The sequence below is a fragment of the Mustela erminea genome, chromosome 10, assembly GCF_009829155.1.
Source record: "Mustela erminea isolate mMusErm1 chromosome 10, mMusErm1.Pri, whole genome shotgun sequence".
NCBI classification, from domain to species: Eukaryota; Metazoa; Chordata; class Mammalia; order Carnivora; family Mustelidae; genus Mustela; species Mustela erminea.
In genome coordinates this window covers 13028307-13039059 of record NC_045623.1, presented here as the reverse complement: position 1 = coordinate 13039059, position 10753 = coordinate 13028307, and the positions used below count along the sequence as shown (strand labels likewise).

Sequence of the window (10753 nt, the reverse complement as noted above, 5' to 3'; positions counted from 1 at the left end):
CAGAGAGAGCAGCAGGCAGAGGGAGAAGCAGGCTCCTCACTGAGCAGGGAGCCCAACTCCCTGAGCTTGTTCCCAGGACCCTGGGATCATGACCTGAGCCAAAGGGAGACGCTTAACCAACGGAGCCACCCAGGCGCCCCCACTTAAAGTGAGAAGAAGAAGGAGAAGGAGAAGGAAGGAAGGCACAGACGAGCCAGAGCTCAGGTTGAGCTCAGGGGACGGTGAGTACGCAGTCTGGCACATGAAAGGGAGCACGGATGATAAGTTGGGTTCACGCTGGAGAGGCTACAAAGTCTGTGCTTAATCCCCTAGGTGTCACAGACATTTAGGGGAAGAGTGACCTGATGGAAGTAGCACTTTAGGGCGATTATCTCAGCAGCTGGTGGGGGGGGGGGGCAGCTCGGCAGGATAAAAGAATAGATGCTTGGGGGAGGTGAGGGCACAGCCCTGCCAAGGCTCCTTGTTCCTGGACCCATCACCTGCCCTGAATCTTAGTCCAGCGCTGCCAAAGGAAGGACTTCCCTCCTAAGCACTTACACATTCAACAATTAGACTTAGCCAAATCCAGTTTTGGTGGGTCTGATGAGAGAGCAGAAGGAGAGCTGAGGACAAAGCAGAAGCAGACACTCCACACACACCCCTGCCCCCTCCTTACCCTGGGATAATATGTGACATTCCTCAGGCACTCCTGGCCGCCCTAAAGCTAAGGAAAGGAAAAACAAATGTTTAACCTACAGAGATCACAATTCAAGAAGACCTGAGTCTCCCTCAGTTTACAAATGACTTAGCAATTTACAAGAACAAAGCATTTCTATCAATGGTTTGACTTCCAGAAGGAAATGTAGATACAGTTAAATGTCCTTTTATCCTGCAGCACATTGACAGATACTTGAAGAGGGCAGAATGGACTGTTTCTCCAGGAGGTTCCCAACTACCTTCATGTTAATGCCTTGCTAGAGTGAAAAACCACCTTCACTTGACTATGGCAAGGCTTCCAGTATTCTTGAGTCTTCTTTAACAGAAGAAAATCCTTTTGAAACCTCCCCTTTTCCTTACTTCCCCCAACCCTATAGTATATAATCAGCCACCCTTCACAACCCTGGGGCATCAGCTCTTCCTGCCCGCAGATCCTGTCCCTGTGCTGTAATAAACCGCCATTTTGCACCAAAGACTTCTCAAGAATTCTTTCTTGGTCATCGCCTCCAGAGCTTACCCCGCCAAACTTCACCTATATTCCAAAACCACATCAGGTCTCTCTTTTTTTTTTTTCCCAAGGTGACTCCTGGCTCCCCATGAGAGCATGAGCTTCCTGCAAAAGGGGCCTTTGTTCCATTCGTCACTCTCCCTGTCTGTGCCTGCAACAATGAAGCCCTCTACACTGTAGCCCGCCAGAGCCCTCACTCAGAGAAAAGATGGCTGCTTGGTCTTCGGACCTAGACTACACTTAAGTTCTGATTTTGTTCTGGGGTGTTTTCCAACATTAGCCAAAACATCCACTTAGTTCAGGGGGTGAAAAAGGAAATGGTAGGCAGATGGGGGAGGAGGAGATGTCCTGCGTCACAGCTGATGGGGTTTTGGAATATAGGTGAGGTCTGGAGCTGGCGACCAAGACAGAATTCTTGAGACATCTTTCATGCAAAATGGTGGTTTAGTTAAAGCATGGGGACAGGACCCATGGGCATAAGGAGCTGATGCCCCTGGGGTTGTGAGGGGTGGCTAGTTATATACCATGGGTTTGGGGGAGGTAAGGAAAAAGGGAGGTTTTAAAAGAACTTTCACGTGCTAAAGAGGACCTTGCCATTGTCAAGTTAAGGTTGTTTCCCCCCTCTAGCAAGGCATTAACATTAAGATCATTGGGAGATTCTTGGAAGAATGTCACCCATGTCCTTCCCGGGGCGGAGTGGGGGAAGTTGCTGAGTGTCTGTTTCTGCTTGTCTTCAGCCAGCCTTCTGTTCCGTCATCAACAGCAAAAGGCCAAGGGTTATGGTCCCTTGAAAAAATTTTAAGACAGCATTTGTTGATCAGTAATTACAGTATCAGACATCCTACACTTCAAAAGCATCATCATATTACATCCAGTTGGATGCCAACATCCAGTTGGCAAGCCTATGAGATAGTTATTGTTATTTCACAGACAAGAAAACTGATGCAGAGTTCAACAGTTTGGTCATTAACTCCTAACCAGGGACAGAGTCAGGATTTGAATGGTGTCTTTCCGCTGTCAAAGTCCATTAACTTAGGGACTCCTGGGTGGCTCAGTTGGTTAAGCATTTGACTCTTATCTCACCTCAAGTCTTGATCTCAGGGTTGTAAATTCAAGACCCACATGGGGGTGCTGGGATGTGGAGCCTACTTAATAAAAGAAAATAATAATTAAAAAAAAATCCATTACTTTAACCACTGTGGTCTATTAGTTCTTTGGCATTAGGGACGGAGCTATCCGGGTCAACATTTCTTCAGCTCTGCTGTCTATACCCTTCTCCTCCAACACAATGGCCCTGTTACTTGAATGTCTACTGAGGAGTTGATCCCTTTGGCTTACGACTTTGTTAGTGGAGATTACATTGCAAAGACCTAATCTTTCACTGCTACATAGCTCTCCAGGTAGATTTCAGTGGGTTGCAAGATTTCAGCCTGCCAGATAAATATCATTTATTGATTAATTCAATTTCCCAAAAAACCAATCAGGCCTATTACATTGAGTTGATGGGAACCAGATTAAAACAAAGGAATCTGAGTAACTTAAAAATACTTGACAATTTCTAGTAGACTCCTTTGAAATGGAGAGAACAGCTCTCAGACCCCTTTGGAGCCTTCAGGGTAATGGAGGTGGGGGAGTAAAACGCTTGGACCCCTGTTGGAAAACCCTGTTCTGACCTTCTATGGTAGAATGCATTTTAGAGAGCTCTGTTTGATGGTAAGGGAAGAGAGCAGAGTGGAGCACCTGAGAAATGAGGGGAGAGAAGAAGTGATGGTGAGAGAGGGTCAGAGAGTCCTTCTGGTTATTCTGCCTTGAGGACACTTGTAGCTTTTAGCTAATTAACTAAATTAGAGCCAGCTTTGGTTCAGTTGGGAAGGCATCCATGGAAAGATCATGGATTCTGAAGAGAGGTACATTTGGACTTTATTATTATTATTGTTGGTAAGATTTTTATTTTTTTATTTGGCAGAGAGAGAGTACAGGCAGGGGGAGAGGCAGGCAGAGGGAGACGGAGAAATAGGTTTCCCACTGAGCAGGGAGCCCGCTGTAGAACTCGATTCCAGGACCCTGGGATCATGACCTGAGGCAAAGGCAGACATTTAGCCCACTGAGCCACCCAGACACCCTACATTTGGACTTTAATTATTGCTTTTTCTCACTACTTTGCCTAATTTCTGAAACTCATGGAATAAAATAATTACTTTTTAGGATTGTTATATGTGAGACAGGATATGTTTTCAAAAAATCCTGGTATTGGGGCTCCCTGCTCAGTGGGGGTCTGCCTCCCCCTCTCCCTCTGCCCCTCCCCCTGCTTGTGCTCATGTGCTCTGTCTCTGTCAAATGAATAAAAAAAATCTTTTTAAAAAATCCTGGTAGGGGTGCCTGGGTGGCTCAGCTGGATAAGTGGCTGCCTTCAGCTCAGGTCATGATCCTGGAGTCCTGGGATCGAGCCCCATATCAGGCTCCCTGCTCATCGGGAGTCTGCTTCTCCTTCCCCACTTGTGCTCTCTCATTTATTCTTTCTCTTAAATAAATAAAATCTTTAAATAAATAAGATAAAAGAAATCCTGGTGTTAACAGGCATTGAATAAAGGCCATTTAGTAAAAATCTTGAGAACTAACATTTTGTACTGATTTGAGGTTTCAAAATCAGACAACATAATTCAGACTTTCTTCTGAATTTCAAGTCTATTATCACTAAGAAGTTGTGGTTGAAATAAACTAGGAAAACCTCAGATATTTTTAGTAGATGAACGGCCAGCCAAACAGAAGAGCAAGACCTTCATGAATTTGCTGATCCTCAGGAAGACGGAATGCTGAGGAAGCCGCCAAATTGTCAAAAGTTTTCATGTAGCTCTCTAACACCATCTGGATCGGTTGTAGCCTGAGAAATAATTACTTTCCACATGAAGATCACTGAGGACGTACTAAGTGGCATTGTTTCAAGTTAGATCTTGAGACATAATTTTTGTTTATTCCTGTATGTCGAGTCCTCCTTCCAAGATCTGCAGGGTTGGAGGCTTGATATTTCGAGGGTCTAGTTTTAGCTCCCTAGCTTCTTCCTGACTTTCCTGTTTTGTTTTTGTTGCCTGAGACCAGATGCTGAGCTCTTGTGGTAGGGTCCTATCCAAACAAATGGCCCTATCTCTCCAATCTCTCCAGGGAATGTAGGGAGGAAGGTGGGGGTGGGGGGGAAGGGGGGGGGAGGTTATCTCTCTAGTACTACTCTGTGTACCTCTTAAGCCAGGCCCATGGAGTGGGGGTGGGGGTGGGTTTGGGTTTTTTGGGTTTTTTAAAAGATTTTATTTATTTATTTGACAGAGAGCGATCACTAGTAGACAGAGAGGCAGGCAGAGGGAGAGGGAGAAGCAGGCTCCCTGCTGAGCAGAGAGCCTGATTGGGGGGCAAAGGGGGGATGAAGGGGGGGCTCGATCCCAGGACCCTGAGATCATGACCTGAGCCCAAGGCAGAGGCTTAACCCACTGAGCCACCCAGGCCCCCCCCCTTTTTATTAATAAGCATCCTGAAATAGTGACAACATTCACACAGTCAGTGGATATTCTTGGTGGATTTCTGAATTCAAATAATTTCAGAAAGTGTAACTTAAAATAAAACAATGTACCACCATTGTAACCCCATTTTCAAAATGCAAAGAATGAGCAAGGTAGGTGTGGGCCGGCTCTGTTCCCTGCTCCCCATGAGGTCTGTCCCTTTGGAAACTGGTTTGGGCAGGTAGGGGTTGATGGATACCTGTCTCTAGCCAGTTCAGTGTATTCAGAGACAGGAGTTGAAAATCAGTGTATACTTACTTAGCAGCTTTCCCTAAAATCAGGGGCTCTACACATGAATGTTATGAAACAGCAAGGCCATCCCCTGTTTCCAGCAGGGTCTCTGCCTGAGATCCTTCCCCTCTTCTTGACCTGGTGGGAGTCAGCTCAGCCATCCCCTCCTCAGGGAAGCCTTTCTTACCACTTCTTTCATCATCGGTCTGGGTTAAATACAGGCTTAAACTTTCTTCTCATAAAGCTTTAACTTCGGTGTAGCGTTGTAATGGACTGCTTACAAGCTGATTGCTTTGCCAGTGTTTCTTAGGAGATTTTATTATTTTTTTTTTACCCCATCTATAAAAAGTAGCATAATGGAGCGCCTGGGTGGCTCAGTGGGTTAAAGCCTCTGCCTTCGGCTCAGGTCATGATCCCAGGGTCCTGGGATCGAGCCCTGCATCGGGGTTTCCCTCCCCCTCTCTCTGCCTGCCTTTCTGCCTACTTGTGATCTCTGTCTGTCAAATAAATAAAACCTTTAAAAAAAAAATCTTAAAAAAAAAAAAAAGGAAAGCACACATCTGGTATATGATAGGTATTTAATAATATCAGTTTGTGCACGGGAGGAAGGGGGAGAGGGAGGGAGGGTTGGAGGAATGGAGGAAGGAAGGTCAAGGAAATACCATCCATACATCTCCTCACTCCCCCTACCCTACTTCTCCCCCCAGCTCTGCCTGGTAAGAGGACCAGTGTACTTCAGTTACCAGCAGGGAATAGCAGTAGAGGTCCTTGAGCATTAAAAAAAAAAAAAATGCATTTTGGGTTCCTAATTCACCCAAGTTTCTCCATTTGCTAGGTGTCATTGCTCTGGCATCAAATAATTGAGATTGGCAAAGAGTCCACCAAAAACAAGCAACGTGTTGATGTGCCAAAATAGCATATTTTAAAAATTATCCTGTTCTAACCCAAGGTTTTGCTCCGAGTGGAATCTTGCTCCATGAAGGAGAAGCTGAGACTTCTAACCCTGATTTTGCTGCTGGTGGTGACCTGGGGCCTTGCCTTACATTTTAATTTGTTCATCTGTAAAATGAGTCTGTGTTTAAAATGAGTTGTGTGGGGCGCTTGAGTGGCTCAGTAGGTTGAGTATCTGCCTTCAGCTGGGGTCATGATCCCAGGGTCCTGGGATGGAGCCCCACACTGGGCTCCCTGCTCGGTGGGGAGCCTGCTTCTTCCTCTGCCTCTGCCTGCCATTCCCCCTGCTTTTGCTCTCTCTCTCTGTTGAATAAATAAATAAAATCTTCGTAAAAATAAATAAATACAAATGAGGCGTGAGTCATTAGTAGGTTGTGTTATCAGTTTATTGGGCTGTACCTGGCATTTTCAAATTGAAACCACTGACCTGTTGGGGTAAGGTCGGGATGGTTTCATGAAGCTTGGTCTGGTTAAACTTTGTGCACTTGGGTACTCGGTGAGGGTATAAAATGTACTTCTTACTGTGTTGTCACGGTCAAACATTTTGAAAGAATTGTGTTGGATGGTAAATGAGGCCCTTCTAATCTTAGTGTGTGTGGATTTGGCAGGACTGCAGCGGAACCACCTAAAATAGAGGAAAAAGAAGGACTGGCAAGAATTAGAGAGATCAATTGGAGCACTAAGCAGTAGGCAAACTGCAGTCAGACACAGAGCACCGGGAAGGTGCCAAATAGAAATCCTTCAGGGAGTCGTGAAGCTTGGCTCTTCCCCACCTTCCTTTGGGGGCTTAAGTCTCCTTCTGACCTGTTGCCTTTATTTTTGTTAGTTGAGAAGAACATTGGCATTTTCTCGAGTCATTCCCTCCAGCCCCACCCCTACCCTTCTCCCCTGGTAATGTATAACTCCCCTGTGCACCTCCTTCTGACCCCATGCTCCTGCGCCCACAGGCGCTGGGCCTAATCACTGCTGGGTGTCTGGCTCACACTTCTTTCTGCTCATCTTTGGTGGTCTTCTGCATGTACCCTCCACACTCTTGGAGCCAAGAAGCGTGTGTTGGAATGTGGGGTCTGGGGGACGTGAATAAAGGGGTGGAATGTTTCTTTGCAGGAGCCCAAATCTTCCCAAGGAGGCAGATCAGTATAAATTAAGACCATATATATATATATATATATATATTTTTTAAGATTTTATTTATTTATTTGACAGACAGAAATCACAAGTAGGCAGAGAGGAAAGCAGAGAGAGAGAGGAGGAAGCAGGCTCCCCACTGAGCAGAGAGCCCGATGTGGGACTCGATCCCAGGACCCTGAGATCATGACCTGAGCTGAAGGGGGACACTTAACTGACTGAACCACCCAGGCACTGGGATCCTGAGCTTTAAACATTGGAGACTCACTGCTCCCTAGAGTCATCAGGGCCCCATTACCCACTGACTCCAATCACCTGTCTGTGCTTCAAGGCGACAAGGTCAGTGGAATGGGGGAGAGAGATGGAAATACTTCTCTGAAACTCTGCTGCAGAGTGACTGATGGGAAGGGTTTGGGCCTCAGAGCCGGAACAGTACGATTTCTTCAGTCCCTTCCAGTTATCAGATTCTTAAAATCTAAGATTTTTATGATTTAATGAACAAATGAGAAGTGGTAGGAGATATTAGCGGGTATGTACACTTCTGTTATTGGGGGTATCCGGCCTGAGGACCAGGAGACAAAAGACCTGGGACAAGCGTAGGCCCCCTACTCTGGCCGCACATGCTCTTGGATGGTGGTTAACACAAACCTGTCAAAGAATGGACTGTTCTCGAGGCCCGCGTTGGAAAAGATGTTACGCACCATGCCTCTAGAGTCTTCGACAAGCTCTGAGTCACTGCCAGAAAGCAGAGTTCAGGAGGCTAAATGCTAGCATTCCAGGGTCCAGGACCTTGGCAAATGATCTATCAAATGACCTTTGACATCTGGCTTGACCTGTCAGTTTCTCATTCTTCCTTTTCTGTGGAGTATTCAGATAAATAACAATGGCTTCCATTGCCAAACATTTCTTAAGGTAAGGTACATGGTGGTAGTAGATAAAGAAGTAGAAATAGAAGAAGCGGGGCGCCTGGGTGGCTCAGTGGGTTAAGCCTCTGCCTTCGGCTCAGGTCATGATCCCAGGGTCCTGGGATTGAGTCCCGCATCGGGCTCTCTGCTCCGCGGGGAGCCTGCTTCCTCCTCTCTCTCTGCCTGCCTCTCTGCCTACCTGTGATCTCTGTCAAATAAATAAATAAAATCTTAAAAAAAAAAAAAAAGAAATAGAAGAAGCAGTAACTCTTACTGCCTTTCTGTAACTAAGAGAATGAAGGCACAGAGGGGTTAAGTACCTTGCCTTAGGCTCCCCAGGTATTGGTGTACGTGACTGAGTCTGCAACAGCCAGAGGCGCTATGACTGGGAGGTGAGTAACTGGTGTTGGTTGCTGGGAACTGCGGTGGAAGTTGCTGGAGGGGAAGACTGGCCCGACCCTGCCTGAAGGAGCCTCGAAGTGATGCTGAGTCACAGTCCTGTGAGGGCCCCCTGCGGAAATGACATTGGCTGCGGCTGTAGTCCTCAAACATTGTTTGCTCCGTGTCTTTTAGAAGAGTTTTGAAAAGCCATGTGCCCTCTTAAGAGCACATTGGAAGCGGGGACCCAACATTTTTTGCTCATCAGCTTCAAGAGTTATAAAAGTTGTAAAACACAATGATTGGCCTTTTGTAAATCTCTCTTTAAAATGCATCTAAAGGATTCATATAGGTATCAGTTACTTGATATTATCCTTATGGATTTAGCTAATTCAGGATGGAACTCCCTAAATTGGAAGGGTCATATTGTTTCTTTTTTTCTTTGAAATAATATTTCAATTCCTCTTCTATGTAATCTTAAAATAATTTAGTGACTGAAAGCATTTTATTGGTCCTCTGTTATACATAATTTTCTGCAACAAAAATGCACACATTGAAACTCATTGAAAAAATCTTTCCAGTGACACAGGTTCTAATTGTTTAAAAATATCATGATTAGTAATATTTATCAAAGCAATAGATTTGTGGGGTGCCTGAGGGGCTCAGTTGGTGAAACATCAGTCTTTAGACAGGTCATGATTTCAGGGCCTTGGGATCAAATTCTGCAGCAGGCTCCCTCTTCCCCCTCTCCCTGCTTGTGCTCTCTTGTTTGCTTACTCACTCAAATAATATTTAAAAAAAAACTTACAAAAAAACAGATTTATTACACATTTTTTGATTAGTATACACGGGTTCATTTTTTTTTAAATGTTAATATACTTTATCTAACCTAGTGTATCCAAAATGTTATTTCAGCATGTAATCAATATAAAAAACTAACGAGATATTGATTATTTTTTCTTTTTACATTTTGAGCCCCATTTCTCCCATCTACCACCCCTGGCAACCATCAGTCAGTTCTCTGTAAGTAGGAACTTTTTTTTTTAATTCCACACATAAGAGATATCATATGGTATTTGTCTTTCTTAGTTTGACTTATTTTACTTTGCATAATGTTCCTGAGGTCCATCCATATTGTTGCAAATGGTGAGTTTTTTGTTTGTTTGTTTTTTGGTGAGATTTATTTTTATGACTGAATTATATCCATTGTGTATATATATATCACATCTTCTTTATCCATTCAATCAACCCTTAGGTTGTTTCCGTGTCTTGGCTATTATAAACAATGATCTTTCTGAGTTTATTTCATTTTATTTCTTTTTTTTTAAAAGATTTTATTTGACAGAGAGAGAGAGATCATAAATAGATGGAGGGAGAGGGAGAAGTAGGCTCCCCACTGAGTAGAGAGCCCAATGTGGGGCTGGATCCAAGTACTCTGGGATCATGACTGGACCTGAAGGCAGGTGTTTTTTTGTTGCTGTTTTTTGTTGTTGTTTTTTTAAAAGATTTTATTTACTTATTTGACAGACAGAGATCACAAGTAGGCAGAGAGGCAGGCAGAGAGAGTGAGAGGGAAGCAGGCTCCCCGCTGAGCAGAGAGCCCCATGCGGGACTCGATCCCAGGACCCTGAGATCATGACCCCAGCCAAAGGCAGCAGCAACCTAACCCACTGAGCCACCCGGGTGCCCCCTGAAGGCAGGTGTTTGACTGAACCACGAAGGCACCCTTATTTTCATTTTCTTTGTGTAAATACCCAGAGGTGGAATTGCTGGCTCACATGGTAGTTTTATTTTTAGTATTTTGAGGACCCTTATACTGTTTTGCATAGTGACTACACCAACTTACATTTCCACCAACAGTGCACAAGTGTTCCTTTTTCTCTACACTTTTACCAACACTTGTGTCTTGTCTTTTTTTTTTTTTTTAATTTTTTATTCATTTATTTGACAGACAGAGATCAGAAGTAGACAGAGAGACAGGCAGAGAGAGAGAGGAGGAAGCAGGCTCCCTGCGGAGCAGAGAGCCTGACGTGGGGCCTGATCCCAGGACCCTGAGATCATGACCCGAGGTGAAGGCAGAGGCTTTAACCCACTGAGCCACCCAGGCGCCCCATGTCTTGTCTTTTTGGTAATAGCTATTCTAGCAGGAGCAGAGATCTCATTGTGGTTTTTTTTTTTTTTTTAAGATTTTATTTACTTATTTGACAGACAGAGATCACAAGTAGACAGAGAGGCAGGCAGAGAGAGAGGGGGAAGCAGACTCCCCACTGAGCAGAGAGCCCGATTCAGGACTCAATCCCAGGACCCTGGGATCATGACCTGAGCCAAAGGCAGAGGCTTAACCCCCTGAGCCACCGAGGCGCCCCTCATTGTGGTTTTCATTTGCAATTCTATTATGATCAATGATG

General features: G+C 44.9%; 1 long non-coding RNA gene across 1 annotated transcript; it reads left to right on the top strand.

Moving 5' to 3' along the window:
- Positions 1-114: 114 nt before the first annotated feature.
- Positions 115-6115, top strand: LOC116567805. Its single transcript, XR_004276344.1, has 3 exons — positions 115-221; positions 2415-2604; positions 5933-6115. It is a non-coding gene; the product is annotated as an uncharacterized LOC116567805 (long non-coding RNA).
- Positions 6116-10753: the final 4638 nt, after the last annotated feature.